The sequence below is a fragment of the Amblyomma americanum genome, chromosome 7 (genome assembly GCF_052857255.1).
Source record: "Amblyomma americanum isolate KBUSLIRL-KWMA chromosome 7, ASM5285725v1, whole genome shotgun sequence".
Classification (NCBI taxonomy): Eukaryota; Metazoa; Arthropoda; class Arachnida; order Ixodida; family Ixodidae; genus Amblyomma; species Amblyomma americanum.
Window position 1 is genome coordinate 60,452,130 of NC_135503.1, and position 19,360 is coordinate 60,471,489.

Below are 19,360 nucleotides of genomic sequence, written 5' to 3' on the forward strand. Positions count from 1 at the left end.
AAGGCGATTTCGAACACTGTAGTGTTCTACGGCATCTTTTGTGCTGCAAATATGTTTAGAGGCGGCCTGCTAATTTGTTAGAATTGAAGTACACTTCAGACCAGTTTATTTCATATTGATGAAAGTACACGTTTAATATACTGAAGAAATGTTAAAACCGCATGTTTAGTTTTTCATGTATTTGAAACGTCCACGAAGCATGCTTTAGGTTAAGTGTTTGGCAAATTTTAAGCATATCTTTATAACCGCGAAAATGAAATTTCAGCAACCTATTCCAGCATATGTTTAGTGCATTCTGGAATACAAAAGTACGTTTAAAATACAAAAAAAATATCTCGCTGTATATACAAAACGTATGAATTCTCAATAGGGTTTCCCAAGCCGTCTTCTTCTTGATTTCGACTAGGATATCATTAACGCGCACTTGTTCCCTGATCCACTCTGCCCTCTTCTTATCCTCAACGTCACAGCTATCATTTTCCTTTCCATAGCTCTCTGCGTTGTCCTTTACTAAAATTGAACCATTTTCATTATCCTCCAAGTTCCTGCCCGAAAGGTGAGTACTGGTAAGATACAGACGTTACATACTTTTTTATTGAGGGATATTGCTAAACTTCCATTAATGACCTGAGAGAATCTGTCAAATGCTCTCCATCGTATTCTTAATCTCTAGATACTTCGCTCTCGTGATTCAGATCTGCGGTTACTACCTGCCCTATGTATAAGTATTCCCTTACTACTTCTAACACCTCGCTACCATTATGAACTTCGGTTCCGTTCTCATTATGTTGAACAATAATTTGGTTTTCTGCATATTTTCCCGTAGCATATTAAAATGCTAGATATTTAATGCTGCCTCAGAATCTGCAGCTATGACCAATCGCCTGGCTCTTTAGCCCAAGCTGTGTAAAACTGCTACTTTGGTTCCGTGCAGCACCGTTGAATCAAGGGGTGCCACCTGCTCTATTCTATAGGACATAATTTGCTTTCTATAAAATTGTAAGGCACCTCAACTTTAACTATCATAAGAAAAGAGTCAGTACTGAAGATTTGGATCATGGGTTTATCGATCAACCATTCACACCGAGGTTCATACCTCTGCACCAGATGTTTCTCAGCTTGGGGAGTATTCACCTTTTGTCACCTTTTTCCAAACTATATTTGCTCATCGATCGCGTATTTTTCTGCTGAATTATGATCTTAAAACTCGCACTACTGATCTATCAAAGCAGGCAGTCGAAATTTTAACGTTCCGGTCTTTGTGTAGGGAAATCAAGGCACGGAAGGAATATCTTTTTTACGCCTTAAATGCGTGAAATTCGATGAAATCCCAGTTTAGTTTCGACAAAAGGGACACTTTATTGATAGGCTTCGTATCCCTACAATTTAGAGGTTTTCACGGAGGTTTTTGACGTTTCCTACTGCTCAAACACGCGCTTGTACCAGATGGTAATATTGTTTAAAACCGTAATATTGTGTCACTTGTGCGAGTTGATAATATTGTATAATATTATAATACTGTGTACTCATTTGTGCGAGCTGGCAATATTGTAGTGCATAATAACCAAAATCTTGTTTCCTGGCAATAACAATAAATGTAGTGCAAGATTGTTCAAAAATCCTCATTTGGATATGTCAGGTATTGGTGGTTATTGTGTCTCCCAGTGGTGGGACGGGGGTAACTAGGAAACGCATGTTCATATAATTGTTTTTCTTTTTTATATTTAAAGAAATGAAATTGCGCCTCGGATATTTATTTCCCCGTGAAAATAAGCACGACTTAGTTTACAGAAGTATTGCCTGCAGACCATGCCGACTTAAATGAAGATATATTTAAGGAAAATAAGCAGTAAACTAAGACTAAGATACAAGGTGAGTTGTGTTACAAGAAGCAACAGCCGAAAAGTAGGCCTCATTGTACTGAACGCGAATGAAATTAACCCCCTGGCAAGAATTAGAAGTACTCGCCAGCACAGCACAAGACCACCATGTACCGAGTGTGTTCAAAGGAAATAAGATCATATCTCTGCTGGCAACGATGGAGGATGTTTGGCACGAGCAATCTTAAGGCCAAGAATAGGAACCTAGGAAGATAGAAGGTGTAACGAGGGGCTCAGAATCAATTGGGAAAATAGAAATTCAGATGCAACCCTGAACAACTATAAGAAAAGGAAAACTAGCAGAAACGTCACCGCTATTTTTTGGCGCTGATTGATTTCCTCAGCTTCAGCTACGCTAAGGTTAAGGAAAACGTCCTTTCGGAGGCATGGAACTATTTGTGCGCCAATAGTAAAAGCATCGCAAACAGCAATGAGTAAAACCATGCGCCGAATTCATGCCTATTGCAATGCAGTCCTTATATCAGGACAGGGTCCCACGATCCTTTATATATCGTGATTTCCATAGACTTTAAAGGAGGTAAGCGAACAAATAAAAACTTTCATAACTGTGTAAAAAAATCAGGGATGAAAGAGTTACGCAATGATTACCTGCAGGATTAGTATTTTTAGAAATCTGGAGGGTTTTTCTCAAATGCCCGGCTGTTGTGACCTGTGTCCCTTGTGAAGCTATATTACATTCCTAACCTTTTCATATTTCGGAGCGAATTACCACTGAAATCAAGCTGGGACTAGCCGCTGTGGCTCGGTGGCTTTGGTGCTCGGCTGTTGATCCCAAATTCATGGGCTCGATCTCGGCCACGGCGGCCATATTTTGATAAATGTCAATTTCAAAAAACACTGGCGTTCTGCGCTCAAGACTCCAATTAACACGTTGAACGTAATTAACACGTAGCACATGTTGAAGTCTGCAATTACACTTAATTATTCTTTAGTCCTCCAATACAGCACCCTTAAGCCCGGGTCGCTTCAGAACGTTAAAATATCAAATTTGAAGGCACCTTAAAGCAGCCACTTGTTGTGCAATTACAGGATGCGCTATGCAAATAATCATAGATATTAAAGCCATCTGGCTTTTACTTGACATTTCCCATATTTGTTCTCACTGCAAAGCATCTTTAGTAGCAAGTAACAACAAATCAAAGCTCGCAACGCCTTTTGTTTTGAATGAACAATAGGATTGTAAGGCGTTCACAGTAATGGCGAGTTGTTCAATTTCTTGAAGTGGTCCTTTGCGGTAGCACTTGGAAAAGAACGCCGTTATTATTTCATTCCTATAGCACTATCTTTGTTCCGCTTTGCAAGTTACAACTTATTCGGTCTCTTTTTCTCTAGGTCCTCTTTCACGTGGAGTCTCTCCGCTCACCGGAAAGGTAATGCCCCTGCAGTGAAAACAAAATCATCATCATCATCAGCCTGACTATAACCACTGCAATGCAAAGGCCTCTCCCATGTCTCTTCAATTAACCTCGTCTTTTTCCAGCAGCGACCACCCTATTCCTGCAAACTTCCTAATCTCATCCGGCCACCTAACCTTCTGCCGCCCCCTGCTACGCTTGCCTTCTTTAGGAATCCACTCCGATACCCCTTACGACCAGCGGTTATCTTGCCTTCGCATTACATGCCCTGCCCAAGCCCATTTCTTTCTCTTGATTTCGGCTAGGATGTCATTAACCGGCGTTTGTTCCCGCACCCATTCTGCCCGCTTCCGGTCTCTTAAAGTTACACCTATCATTTTTCTTTCCATGGCTCACTGCGTTGTCCTTAAGTTAAGCTGTAGCCTTTCCGCTAACCTCCATGTTTCTGCCCGTTGGGTGAGTACCGGTAACATGCAGCTGCAGCGTACTTTTCTCTTGAGGGATATTGGTAAACTTCCATTCATGATCTGTGAGAACCTGCCATACGCACACCACCCCATTCTTATTCTTCTAGTCCTTTCCCTCTTATGATCATGATCAGAGACCCCTAGCTTTCCTAAGTAGACGTATTCCTTACCACTTCAAGCACCTCGCTACCAATTGTGAACTACTGGTGCCTTGCAAGACTGTAAAACATCACTTAGGTTTTCTGCGCGTTAATTTTAAAACCAACTGTTCTGTTCTGTTTGTCTAACTCATTGATCATACTTTGCGTATCAAGGTTTTGCGTATGAGGACGTTTATTTGCTCTCTTTCAACTGCCCGGAGCACTAGGCATGAGGCGACGCGCACTACACGGCTGAGGCCGGAGGCCTGAATCAGACGGACGGTGCAGAACTCTTGTGGTGGCGCTGCTTCACATTCTTATCCTCAACAGCGAAGCTACATCAACCAGGCTGCGTCATCAGACCGCGATTCCTACGCGGTCTGTAGTGCGCACTCACATTCTCCGCGGGAGCAAATGCATGACTATGAATTTCCATATGTCATTCCATATCTTACTGGCTCCATATTCTCATAACTTCATACGGGCGGCTCATATGGAACGTTTCAGTGCTTTACACAAGCCCTGAGGAGACACGACGCCAGACTGGCGGCCGGGCACCTGCTCCGCGATCGGCATCGACGCTCTTTCCCTCTTTCTCTTGCTCTCGGCACACTCGCAGTCTATTTGTTTTTTGTCATTTTACGAGGAACTCGGTGGTCGCCGAGGCGATGCAAACGATCACGAGCTTCAATGTTGGTGCAGTCACTTTTTCAAAGAAGGCATCATTCAAAATTTTTGTTCAAAACTCAGACAGTCTGCAAATTATATTGAAAAAAACGGCCGCTCCCAACGACGCCATATGACACACGTGCTATTATTATTGCACACAAGCAGTTTTTTGAACCCGATCATACTGGAGTTCTATTCACTACCGCACGGCACTCATCTATGAATATAAGACGCGGACTGTGTCGTTCACTACTGAAGCGGAATGCGGCGGCAGTTCCTTGAGGGAGCACCTCTTAGGTCACCGTGCTCAGGCAGCGTAACGCCTTGTATGGACCAAAGTAACGGACCCGCCGCGGGGGCTCAGTGGTTAGGCGCTCGGCTACTGATCCAGAGTACCCGGGTTCGAACCCGACCGCGGCGGCTGCGTTTTTAAGGAGGCAAAACGCTAAGGCGCCCGTGTGCTGTGCGATGTCAGTGCACGTTAAAGATCCCCAGGTGGTCGAAATTATTCCGGAGCCCTCCACTAAGGCACCTCTCTCTTCGTTTATCCTTTCACTCCCTCCTTTATCCCTTCACTCACGGCGCGGTTCAGGTGTCCAACGATATATGAGACAGGTACTGCGCCATTTCATTTCCCCGAAAACCAATTATTATTATTATTATTATTATTATTATTAATATTATTATTAATATTATTATTATTATTATTATTATTATATTATTATTATTATTATTATTATTATTATTATTATTATTATTATTATTATTATTATTATTATTATTATTATTATTATTATTATTATTATTATTATTCAAAGTAACGCCCAAGAAGCTGCTCAGAGCGCCCTCGCAAACGGATCGGGCTGCACACCCAGACTTGGTCACCGGTGTGTAAATCACCTCCCTGCGCTGGAGGTTGTAGCGCTCGGCGTCGCGTTGTTGTTGGCGCCGGATTCGCCACTCGCTCAGCCACGCGCTGCGAGATAAGGTTCGGCCACCAGGTGGCGCCGGCAGAGTGTCGAAGTGTGGCAATATATTATATTCACAATATCAATCAGGTGATAGAGAAATGCGCACAATATAGCCAACCCCTATGTAGAGACATCATTGATTACGAAAAAGCATCTGACTCCGTGGAAGCCTCAGCAGTCACGCAGATAGAAGACGCCAAGGACTTGAAAAATTACAGAACGGCCAGCTTAGTGCCCGTTGCCTAAAAGGTATTTACTTCAAGGGAACCTTAGAATTTAATCAACCGAATGATCAGGCAGACTTTCATAAAGGATATTCCACAACAGATCATATTCACACTACCATATTCACACTATCAATGCACAGAATATAACCAACCCCTAAATATAGCCTTCGTTGATTACGAGAAAGCATTCTACTCAGTAGAAACCTCAGCACTCATATAGGCATTGCGGAATCAAAGTGTAGAAGAGCCTTATTTCAAAATACTGGAAGATATATACAAATATATGAACTGCTCAGCTACCACAGTCCTACATGAAGTCAGCAATATAATTCCAATAACGAACGGCGTCAGGCAAGGAGACACGATCTCGCCAATGCTATTCACCGCCTGTTTGCAAGAGGTATTCCGAGGCCTGAATTGGAAACAGTTCTCAGTTGAGCATAAGAGTTAATGAAGAATACCTAAATAATCTGCGATTCGCTGATGACATTGCTTGCTGAGTCACCCAGGAGATAAACTGCAAATCATGATCAAGGAGTTACAGAGACAGAGCAGACGGTGTGTCTAAAAATTAACATGCAGAAAACCAAGGTAATGCTCAACAGCCTAGCAAGGGAACAACAGTTCACAATTGGCAGCGAGGTGCTGGAAGTGGTAAAGGAATATGTCTACTTGGGGCAGGTAGTTACAGCTGATCCGGATCATGAGAGGGAAATAAATGGAAGGATAAGAATGGGCTGGAGCGCATATGGCAGGTTATCACAGATCATGAATAGCAGTTTACCAATATCCCTCAAGAGAAAAGTGTACAACAGCGGTATATTACCAGTAGTCACCTGCGGGGCAGAAACGTGGAGGCTAACGTAAAGGGTTCAGCTTATGTTAAGGACAACACAGCGAGCCATGGAAAGAAAAATGATAGCTGTAAGAGGCCGGAAGCGGGCAGAGTGGGTGAGGTAACAAACGCGTGTTAATGACATGCTAGTCGAAATCAAGAGGAAGAAATGGGCTTGGACAAGGCATGTAATGTAAGATAGCCGGTGACCCTTAAGGGCAACGGAGTGGATTCGAAGAGAAGGCAAGCATAGCAGGGGGCAGAAAAAGATCAGGTGGGCGGATCAGATTAGGAAGTGTGCAGGGTTAGGGTGGGCGCAGCTGGCAAAGGACAGGGTTGATTGGAGAGACATGGGAGAGGCCTTTGCTCTGCAGTGCGTGTAGTCAGGCTGATGATGATGATGATGATTATGATGCTGATGATGATGATTATGATGATGATGATGATGATGATGATGATGATGATGATGATGATGATGATGATGATGATGATGATGATGATGATGATGATGATGATGATGATGATACACTCGTATATATTCGGATTGTCGAATTTCTGAACAGAGTTCCTGTTGCTGGAGGTGCTCCGTCGCGCCTAAATAAATAAATCACTTGAGATGCGGCAGCGATTGAATTCAGAGGCTGTATTCGCGTTCAAACAACAGTAGTCTAATTAGTGTGAGTCGATAATTTAAGGTTATCATGGACTTCCTCTGCTGAACAGGTTGCAAGCACTCAAGATGAAGACCACGGTTATCTGCATATGTCTGCTTCTGGCTTTAGGTGAAATATCAGAGTAAGAAATGATTTCTCTGTTTACTTTCAAGCACGTTGCGTAATGCAATGAATAGCGTTAGGCGCGTAGTGTCAGAACTTATTATGAAATGATAAGCTTCAGTACAGCAACTCCGCTTTAACACGTTTGTAAAATTTCCACAAAAAAAGAAAATTTGGTCCCATGAATGCCTAACATACAAATGCTTGTATTTTTCTTCGGCTAGGAATGGTCGGTTAGAAGTGCACGCCATTACCAAAGTAGAGATGACTGAACTCCTGTTGAATCTACATACAGAACACATTGGAATGTACTAAACAGTTTCTCAGTTTTCTTGAGAAAGGGCGATTAAAATCTGCATTTATTTGCTTTCAATAGGACCAGGCATGTAATTGCCGACAAAATTATATCATATGGCCATACTTGTATCGATGTAGACCGCCCTTTAGCGCAACCCTCGCGTTGCCAACAGAAACCACTAGGTGCTTTATTGTACCAGTAATTTTAGGTAAACCCGCAAATGCTATTTTAGCGGAACTAACACGTTTGGTGATACTCAGAGGTTTCTCTAAAGCACTCTAACAATCGGACCCACCCACATAGCTGTTCGCAGCCCTTATATTCGCCGGCACTTTTTCATTAGGAACAAAAGAGATGATTGCGTGAGTGATACCTCGATAAGACTTTATCACACAGAATGCAGATATCTGGCTTGCGCTCAGTGACTAACATGGTGGTGTGGAAGTTATAAGTATGTGTTGTTCTGAATAAACCCAGTCGCGAGTCTGCGCCCGTCCTTGTGCCCTTCTCGTCCATGTTTATATTATTTTGCGCAGTACCTTTACTCAACGATGTACGACCGACTCGCCCAATAACATGCACTCCTAAGTCCTTCAAAGCTAAGAAGATCGTTTGTACTTTGAGTAACTTGTTAGATGCTTCAAGCTTTATCGAAATGTGAACAGCCACAAAAGAAAAATAAATGCTGACCACAGGAGATGTGCTGCTCCAAAAGAATGTTATTTCTGCATTTTTCTGCCGGTATCTAAGCTTATAACCTACGCGCTATCTTGTAGGAGGTCAATTGTAAGCTCATAATTTTTAGATTTAATTCGGAGATAACCGATCGCAATTCTCTTCTTTTAACAGCTTTAAGTAAACACAATATTTCTATGCTTCACCAGGCGGACCAAGTTATTTTTATCGTTTATACGATTGCCTGTTGATTGGAAAGTTCAAGCCTCTTTCGTTCAAGCTGCTAATTCTTTTCGTTCAATAAACTTTAAGGCGCCTAAAGCGCTTTACTCTCACCACAACAACCAGAACCCCTCCGTGTGATGATTCGGCTGCTTGGAGTTCTTGAGTGGCGCGTTTTTTTTTTCAGATGTGGACTGCCGGGGCAACGACCACGCAGCGGCACTTGTCCTCTGATGGTAATTGTTTTGTGTGTCTAAAGTGCACATAAAAATTTCTACACGAGCCCTAAATATTCCCAACTAGGCCAAATTGCTTGAAAACGCCACTTGCGCTGCGTGGTAGTTGGAGAAAGGAGTGACAAGCAGCAAATCGTTCTTCAGTCATGTACCTGAAGGAACCCATTCGGTATGAATGCAAGAATACATAGGCGATCACAGGGCGTCATCATCAAAAGAAACAATTCGCTACATTTATTGCAGAATTTTGTGCATAAGATTACTTGTTAAGAGTATATATGAAAAATGCAAAAAACACGACACATCTAAAAAAACTCAACATCCATAAAGTGGCAAGTGCTAGAGAATAAATTTTGACTTTCCTGCAGGCCCCAGTACAGTTAAAAGAGCACACACAAATTGCACGCAATGCCTTAATCGTAAAATGACTCAACTATCTGAAAATAAAGCCAGAACAGGTTGTATTTAAATGAACATCCAACCTAATATCGGCGCTTCTCCCAGACCTTTCTAAAAGCGCTGAAAAATATCTCGTGCAGAGCGTTCGCTATCCTATATGTAGCGCACTATGTCCAGAGAAAATCTTATTCATCTAAACAGAGTCCGATGTTGTTATCTATACAAAGGAGAAACAAATTTCTAATTAAAGAAGATTAACCAGATGTAACGCCAATGTGAACAATTTGGTGCAATAAATAAAAATGCGCATTCGTCCGCTGCTGGTACAGTGCCGTAGTGGGGACCTCGACGGTCGATTGCAGTGTAAGAAAATCTGCCAAAGTTCATTCATGAATTGTGTTTCTAGATACGGAGTGATTTACCTAAGCTCGAAACTTTCGCGGATATTATTTTTATGGTCGGTAACCTCATAGCGATGTTATTTGTAGATTTCTACGCGGCTACTGGGTATTTTTCAGCTTTAATCTTATAGAGCATCAAGAATCCAACTGCGCTGTTTTTCATTGTTTCTTTTTGTGCGTTGCTCTTAATTGGTGCTGTTTTTATTTCTTCTCTGCTGCTCAGCTTGTACCTCCCACCGGTGCGGAGAACACCATATTTGCGATGATAATATTATGAATTAGGCCACCGCGGTGGCTCAGTGGATATGGCGCTCCGCTGCTGACCCGAAAAACGCGGGTTCGATCCCGCCCGTGGCGGTCCCAATTTGATGAAGGCGAAATGCTTGTGGACCGTGTACCGTGCGACGTCAGTGCACGTTAAAAAACCCCAGGCGGTCGAAATTTCCAGTTCTTCACTTAGACATCTCTCAGCGCACCTAGATCTGTAGTCATCACTAGTTCTATTATTATATTTTTCGTATCACCATAGCTCATTGATTTAGAGCCACATACCATGCACCTGCAAACCTTGACGCCACCTAAGCCTAATGACACAGCTGCGTAGATACACCTTTGAGACAAATATATAGGGATAACTACGCGCGATAAGTATTAGGGGCTAAGAAAGTGGAACCACTGGAACATCAAATTCAGTACTTTATTAACCAGATCCTTTGTGCGGCTTGATCAGCAGGCACCTGTAGAGGAACGCAGCAGTGACTCCTGTTTTTCTCTTTCCATTCAGTGCCGTCCTTTACAACGACCAGGCAGCAGGTGTGCTCCAGGCTGCAGGTGTGCCAGTGCCCTGGAAGGAGGTCTTCCGAACCAGCCTCTTTGTGTCCCCCAGCAATTCTTTTAGCCGCCCACGGAGCAACATCAGCGGAGCACGAAATAGACTCTTCCACCAGTTTGTAAAGTCCAAATATTTGACAGTTTTGAAGGCGTACAAAAAGATTAGAAATAAATTAGGTGCAGATATAAAGAAATCTAGAATTCACTACTACGCTGAAAAAATTCTCTGATATTTCCTTTGATCCTCAGAGAACCTGGCGTACTGTAACAGATCTGCATAAATCCAGAAAAGAAAATATACCAATGCAAATGACGATTGAAGGGACCATTCTTAGTGGTAAAGCTCATGCAAAAGAGTTAAACAGACATTTTTTGGCATTTGGAACTTTTTGTGCTACAACGCCCAAAAATTTTGAAAAATACCTGGAACCTAATTTGCAGCACAGCCTTTTCTTATATCCCGCTACTGCTGCAGAGATTAATCTAATATTAAGCCTCAAAAGTAATTGTGTGTGTGGTTTCGATGGCATTAAAGTAGCACCAATGAAAGCAATTGCTGGCCTTATTTTTGACCTCCTTTGTCATCTAACAATTCAAATCTTGATAAAAGGAATTTTCCCCGAAAAGATGAAGGTGGCACGCGTGGCGGTATTCTTTAAAGGTGGTGCTTAAAATTCAGTTAGTTACTGTACACCTAAATCAGTCCTTCCTGTGTTTTCCAAAATAGTAGATGAAGCCATTAATAATAGGATAACAGATTATCTTAACAAATATCAGTTGATTTCTTCTAGCCAGTACGGATTTCAAAAAAGGAAATGAACTGAATCTGCGTTGATTAGTATTAAAGATGAACTCACTAAGAACAGAAAATCTTTTGTACACATTAGGCGTCTTCCTAGAATTCAGCAAAGCGTTTGATTGAATTAAGCATAATGTACTTCTTCGCAAGTTGCCCTATTACAGAATACGAGGAATCCCACTTGAAATATTGGAAAACTACCTGTCAGGTCGTTCTCAGTATGTTTTAGTTAATAATTCCACGTCCAATCCGGAGTTTATCAAATTTAGTGTTGCCCAGGGCTCAATCCTAGGACCTACGCTGTTTTTCTTGTATATAAACGTCATTGTATCTATCCCACAAACTCCTTCCGCCATAGTTTTTGCTACGATACTAGTGTTTTTTTTTTTCTGCAGATAATTTTGGTACCTTAATTCCTCGTGAAACTTTATGGCTCAGAAGTCTATCTGACTGGCTTGTTGCAAATGAACTTTCGTTAAACGTTGGCAAAACAAAGTACCTTGTGTTTAGTTCTGTTAACCAACCAGTTTATTATAAGGAAGTGACATTTCAATCGCGACCGCTAGAACGAGTTTCTGATATCAAATTTTTAGGCATCCGGTTTCCCGAAAACCTTCGCTGGTCTTGCCATGTTCGCTTTATTAAACACAACATTGCACAATGCATTGGTGTGCTTAACAGGTTCTGTCGGCTGTTACCTCGTTATTTACGACGTGAGCTCTACTTCAATACCGTTCACTCGCCGCTTCATTACTGTTTGCTTGGATGGGGCACCACAGGTAGGTCAAACATAGAAAGGTTATATTCATTACAGAAGAAAAGTGTCTGTTTCATTGGAAACTTACCGGTACGCGATTCAACATCGTTATATTTTATGCAAAATATAATCTTGGATATTGAATCATTGTATAAGTTGCGTTTGTCAGAGACTGCCTTTTTAGATTTTAAAAGCGATCCACAACTACTCATATCGAAGTATACTAAACATGACCCGCAATACGAATTCAGGAAAACTGCGTTTATGAAATATAAATCTATTACTAACTATGGAAAGCAATTATTCAGTTGGCTTATTCCTAACCTGCTGAATCTTCATCCTGATTTGTTGGGCATCATGGAAAACTTCTTCTCTGCATGCTTTCCGAAAGCACGCACAGGATTTTTTCTTGACTTCCCTATAATCCCGACGATGTTTGTAAGAACTGCAGTGCCAGTATATTTACTGCTGAGTTCCAGGCGATCCCCTCCATTCTGGTTGTCTTTCTTTGTTTTGTCAAAGGAACAGATTTGTGGTTATCTTCTTTTTTTTTCAATTACTTCGACTTGTAACAAGGGTGTGTTTTTCAAATCTTTTTTTAATTGCTGTATGTGGAATCATATGGCATTCCTGCAGAATTTTGTCGTAATGTTTTTGTGTGTTTTTTCTGTATGTGATATCTTATATTTTTGGAGAATTTTGTTCAAATGCCTTTCATGTCCACACTGTGCAGTATGAATGCAGCGTGTTTAGGGCCTAATCAGGTGACCTCATGTGTCACCTTTTGCCCTCTTCACCTAGACAAATTGTATTTTGTCTGAATTTGAATAAATTTCAAATTTCATACAGGGATTACCGGAAAATATATGAACACATTCCTACCGCAGAAATTAAAGGGGACAATTAAGCTCCGCCTGAAGGGTATGACGCGATACCGTAATTGGTCAATTATATACGTAGAAGGTCGCTGTCTACTGTAAATTCATAGATCGCTTGGAGTCCTCATACATGGCGCAATAATGCAGCGGATAAGCGATGTGCAACTGCCTTGCTATGTCAGGTGATCCTAGCGGTGAGCTCACATTTCTCTTCCGAAGGAACTAATCATTGATTCAATTGCCGCCTATCACGGAGGGCTGTTTGCTCACTATCCGGTGGGGAGGTCTTGATGAGGCCGCAAGTTCACGTGACCTAGGTGGCATTTCTGCCTCCTAGCTTGCTCTCTGGGGACCACCTGCCATAGCCACGCCCGTGATGTTTCACTCACAGCGCCGACAACGCCAACGCCGACACCTGATTTGCTGGAGAATGGGCCTTTAAGGCTGTCGCGTTAAAGCACAAAAATGCGCAGCGGCCTAGCTGATAATCAACAATTCCGTGCAAAGCTCACTCCACTATGGCGTTCACGCCACTGTTTTGGCTTTACAGAACGCTGTTTATTCGTTAGCACCCGTTTAGAAGCGGCGGTTCCATCGACGGTCTTGGCACGAGGGGAGGGGCGTCTAGTCCGGATGCATCCTACTACCAAACACGGAATATGTTCATCTGCGAACAGCCTTGCCGTTGCCGACTCTCTGCCTCCGGGTTCACGAGCACGGTATGACGGACCGGTAACTTCGGCTTATAAGACAGTCCCGCGTATGGCACTTGGTGATTGGTATATTCCAACAGGCGCTGAATGTTTAAAATAGTAGCCCCCCCCCCCTCGACAGCATAATTTATTTTAATAAACTTATCTCATTTTCTCTTCATACCCCAAGTGACCTCCGATATGAGCTGCAAAGAAGTCGACGCTGCCTAGTGGGTGTCACTTTATTTCTTCACGTTATTCACGTTCACGTCTCGTTTCAGTCACGTTATTTTCTCGAACACCACCGCCAGCCCCGTCGCCTATGCGGCTAGCGATGCATTAACAGCTAAACCTCAAGCGACCTCTACAGTGGACCTCAGAAAAGAGGAAACAGTGACTGGGCGCGTGACGAGCGCTCGTGCTTCATTGTTGCTGAGTCTCAGAACTAGTAATGAAGGCCACCACAGATGAGCTCCCCATAACAGCATTAACCTGTAAAAATGGTTGTGGAAAAGAGCACATTAAAATTGACCCACTTCACGCTTCGCTTATCAATCAGCGATCAGTATCGGTTACGTGAAAATACGCAAAAGGTTCAAGAAATATTGCAGCCCTTCTAATTACAAATTACAGGGCGACATACAGAACGATGCCGTAGAGTGGAAGACGTGCACTGTTGATTGACGAGCAGGGAGCGTAAGAAACGAAAAATATATTCCTGTGGCCAAAAGCTTGCTGACGATTCCTCTATAACCATCACAATTTGCCTTAACCTTCACTTTATCGCGGTTTTCTCTTGGCCAGGATTCTTTTCTGGCCACAGGAATAGCTAGTCAACTGCAAATGACTTTGTTTGGCAGCAGTAAGTTAAGTCTTCCTTTGTTCAATGAAGAAGCTTTTTGCCCCTTGATGGAGTATTGCAAGCGACTTGGCTGCATAAGGGTCATATGTTGATTAAAGCAATTTTCATGGCAGCCTATAATCCCAAATTTTTCTTGTTGTCTTCTAATTTGGTTCATCATACATCAGTAAGCACATATTTAAGTGCTCTTTCGAACCATAGTTCCGAGTTTTATGTTATGGCCCAGTGGCAAAACAACCTCAGAATGACGTAGTCGACCCAGTTGTTCGAACCACTGTAAGTTTTAAGCGTAAAGCCTAGTTCGTGCTTAGTTGTCGTTCTATGAAAGAAACCTTATTGAGCTCCTTGTTGTCAAAGCCTCACGTCGTAAGCACAGTCTCTAAACAACTAAACCTTTAGAGACACAACAGTTTAAGAACATGATCCATACTGCGTTGGTGTTACCTCTATTTATTATACGAAGAAGACCTGTCCAACTTTCCCCCCAACAAGCCAAAATCTGGAACTGTGTCTGACATTTGCGTTCCTGCGATTGTGTTTTATTCCTTTTATCTCTTTTAACAGTTGCCAAATTTGCGCGAAAGGAAATAAATATCTGTCTGCGTGCTCATGTGTGTCTTTTCTGGCACTTTGTGTGATACTGAGTTTGGGGCTGTTTAGCTGTTTAGGAGCGTCATTTAGCTTTTTGGGCACTAAGCATTCACATTTCAAGTATCGAAGTTAGGTCAAACAATTTTACTTTTCTAAGAGCATAGCCTAAGGTTAAAGTTATTGCAATTTAGCTGATCAAATTCAACACAGAAGTGCCGAAGTGCATCGTATACCGGTTTTTCAGGGCGATCCGAAATTGCTTTTCAATCTTCAGTATTTCGAAAACGCGAGCACCCTCGGCATTGTGGCTCCACAAATTTATAGAATGTGTGCCCACAAATACTCCGGATCTTTAGGAAAAGGCTCCTCCTTGATGAGCGAACAGCAACGCTCCCAAGCCACATCATTGGCTGATCAGTCCACACAAAAGACCAGGTCGCGTGGCTCATGTGCCACGAAGTGACGTGGCTAAGGGCGTCGCTTTGCGCTCGCTAAGGAGGTGCTCTTTTCTCAAGATCGCCTGCCTTTTTGGCTAGAGATGGCTAAAGTTAATGGAGCCACAACGGCGAAGGTGATCGCGTTTTGTAAATTCTAGATATTTATGCGAAAATTTCGGACGGCCCGCTAGAAATCTCCATTTGCGACCAGGCGCTAAACAGGTGCCAAAGTACCGGTTTGTGGGGAGGGAGCATTGTGGAAAACTTTTCATTTTCGACATTGCAGCCCATTGAGAGGGCTTGGCTTCGTTTCACATTGCGTCGTAATCTGTTCCCTCGAGATGATTCATCCCCGTTCAGTACACGCAATATCGGCCGGAAAAGTATATGACCCACAGCTCTGCCGGCATGAGCGGCTGCGGAGCCGCACCGCGGCGCTGCAGTTTCGCGCCTCTCTCGGCCAGCCACAGTGCCCTGGGCTACGATGGATTTCGCCCTCGCTCTCTCGTGGGTGCTTGTCACGCTTGGTAAATATTCATTGGGAGATTCAGCTGCTGTCATTTTTGACGGTCGCGATGAATTAAAGTGTGCCGCCAGTAGTCGAGCACATGGCGCAGTCGCTCAGTAGAGGAGCAAGCGCATGGCCGCACGGAATTAAACCGCAGCACTGTGAAACAAACTCAGCCCCATCTTGTATCATGTTGCCGCTTTGTATTCCCCGCATGTTATAAAATGGTGCTGCGATTTTTGTCTTCGTTCCTGACATGCGAACTCGCCTGCTGATAAGTCGAAACAGTAAGTGTCGAAAAAGCACCTAAGTTTGTTCTTTTCACTGAGACGCAATGAAACCTCTTACGCTTAGAATTAAAAACGCAGAGTATTAGGTATTGAGGCGAGACGTGAGAGCTCTTTTTTTTCCAGCGAACTTTGACTGCTTCCGTGTTGGTGCCCTTTCGACTTCAGGGTAGTGTTCAAAGGCTCTTGTCATCTAATCCCGGGTTGGTGCGCTGTGTATGAAAACGGATCACCAAACGGAAGCAAGAAAAAAGTTGGCGGGAGTCTTCACAAATAAAAAAAACACCTCATAATCTACGAAGCTTTCACTGCTGGTATATACGGAGCCTTTCGTAAAAGTAACCAGGCTGCATGGTTTGCTTCTCATTCGAATAGTAGTGCCCTTACGGCTTCCCTAAAGATCAAAAAGTTCTAGGTACTTGAGGACAAGGGTTCCCCTTTCAATACAGATATTTAGAGCTTGAGGTTTGACATAATAGCTTCAATATACGACAGAGAAGGAAACCGTCTAGCCTGGCTACTTTTGGCAAAACTACATAATACTGTGTGCTTCCATTCGTAAGTGTAAGCCCTTACGTCACGCGTTGATGAAATGAACAAACACGGATGGGCCCCCAGCATGTCCAACTTTCGTGGGTAAAATTTCTGAAAATTTAAGAACAGTAAGATACTGTTATAAAAATATTGACCGTAATGGTTCTTTCTTTCCATATGTAGCAAAATCTTTCTTTTAAAATGTTTCTATCACTCGCATCTAGCAGTTAAGACTGCCGTAGAAAACCAACGAGGGACGCTTTTCACAATGGAAAAAACGTTAATAGCAAAAAAATGCAAGCCTGCCGACGGGAGGTATTCGGATGTATTGATCGTTGTAGTGAAGTCTTACAATGGGTGAAAAAATTGCGTGCGTAAACTTTTTTTCCATTCAAAAATGCTTTCGTCCAGAACTGTTGCGTATGAGTTAAGCTGTCGACAAGTAAGGAGGCGAGATCGCAAATCAGGAGTGATGGTTAAAAACCCAGCACTAATTTTAACATGCGGGGGATATAAATCAAGAACGTAAATTAAAACGGCACTGTGTTTCTTCGCAATGCAGCGATTTAATGTCGCGAGGCCTTCCGCCTGCTATGCTACAGCGCGATCGCGCCATGTGCTCGACTGCTGGCGATGCGCGCTCTGCTGGGTCGTGGCCGCCAACAGGACAGGACACGAAGGCAACACCAGACATTTATCAAGCGTCACGAGCACCCGCGTGAGAGCAAGGACGAACTTTGTAGACACTCGGGGCAAATGTGGCCTGGACATGTGCATTGTGTGAGGGCATAGCAACAACAACAACAAATGTGGCCGCGTGAGAGAAAGGGCGAGATAGCAGCGCCGCGATGCTGGCTTGCAGCCGCTCCTCCAGGTTGAGCCGTGGCGCACTCACTTTCCGGTCGATAGTATATAGAGTCTTTCGGAAAAGTAACCAGGCTGCACGGTTTGCTTCTCTCTCATATAGTGGAGTTCCTACAGTTTCCTAAAAACCAAAAGGTATTGGAAGGTGAGGAAAAAGGTTCTCTGTACCACGCAGTTATTTATAGTTTCATGGGATAATTGTTCCGCTACACAACTGAGAAGCAAACCGGGCAGCCTGGTTAATTTTGACAAAAGAGGTACATGTCACTACGTTTTCAGTTTTGTTTCAAAGCAAATTCATGTTTACACGATCTATTTGTACAAAAAATTTTGCCTTAGATCTTCCTCAACTTTCAATTCCTCAAGACTTCAATTGCACTGTTATTTATGCTTCAGAGAAGACCGAGATTAAAACAGTGCACATTAAAAAAAAGCTGATAGTAACAGTTCAGCAGGTCACAAAATTAAGGCTTATTGCCCTGTTCAAATAGGGTCTCGCTTTAGCGGCATGGGGTGATTGTAATGGTTTCAGTCTTGCAGTATGTTTGATGCAGCGGTTTACTGGGATGTTTGAACCGAACGATGCCCGAATTCTATTTTGGCTCTTTTTTTTCGTTCCGTGCACAGATACATGCGCATTCAACAAATTTTGTCTGTATCGTGCTCCCGAGCTGCACTAATGACGCACGTGTTGCTAGGTTGTGTCAGTGGCAGCTCGTAAGGCGTGTGCGAAAAGATATTTTGCGCCAATTTATTCCTATGTGCTATCCAAACATGTTTCCTGTGTGTGCCACCAGCTACGGCCTTGCTAATGTACGTGGATCTTTATAAGCAATACGAAAAGAACAATTTAATGAACTTTCCGCATGAACTTTCCGTTTTTCTTGACTGGCGACAACTAATGCAATCTGCGAAACGTTCTTGTGGAAGAGATCGAGTTCTTCTTACACAGACAAGAGAGAAGAGCTTACTACGGAACCGCACCCGTGAAAACGCACAGAGTACGTGGGCTCATCAAAGGTGCCACTATTGACGCTGGCAATGAAGTCATTTGCTCACCTTCTCAGACACAAATTATATTCTGCTATCAAGGAAAATTTTTAATTTTTGCGTACATATTTAGAGCCCACTATTTCACAAGAATAACGCAAATGGCTCAAAAACTTTAACAATTCACGAACGGCGCACAATTCCACGCTCACACAATTGCAACCTTATTCTTCATAAAAGCACATTTATGTCATATTAATTATTTTCTTTATTATCTGAGGCAGTTTTCGCAATGAGACCTTAACTGCGTTGTTTTTTGTCAAACATTCCGCCGAATGAGAGAAAAAAAAGTTACAGGACCAGAAAGGAATTAGGAGCACCGCATACTTCACAACGTTAAAGGAGTATAGAAAACAAACTTTTGCGTTCGGTTTTTCCATCTTTATGATGACGAGTAAAGCATTATTATGCATGGATTACCATGTGGTTTTCTCCTACGACCGCTAAATAATTTATAATCGAATTTCTTCTTTTTGCTGTTTAGGTTTCGTACTCAACCGAACGATGACTATGACGTCAAAGTGTGCTTGTAGGTCCATGTGTCATTCTCTTACGACAGCTAAATAATTTATAATCGAATTTCTTTTTTGTGCTGTTGAGGTTTCGTACTCAACCGAACGATGTCTGTGACGTCAAAGTGGGCTTGTAGGTCCATGTGGCATTCTCTTACGACAGCTAAATCATTTATAATCGAATTT

At 42.7% G+C, this 19,360-nt stretch overlaps 1 long non-coding RNA gene across 2 annotated transcripts; it reads left to right on the forward strand.

Moving 5' to 3' along the window:
• The first annotated feature begins 376 nt into the window (after positions 1 to 376).
• LOC144099204 (uncharacterized) lies at positions 377 to 10,954 on the forward strand. 2 transcript variants are annotated; one of them, XR_013307339.1, is made up of 5 exons: positions 377 to 556; positions 3,234 to 3,271; positions 7,289 to 7,360; positions 8,724 to 8,772; positions 10,357 to 10,954. It is a non-coding gene; the product is annotated as an uncharacterized LOC144099204 (long non-coding RNA). The 2 variants fall into 2 exon arrangements; XR_013307340.1 differs by lacking the exon at positions 3,234 to 3,271.
• The last annotated feature ends 8,406 nt before the right edge of the window (positions 10,955 to 19,360 follow it).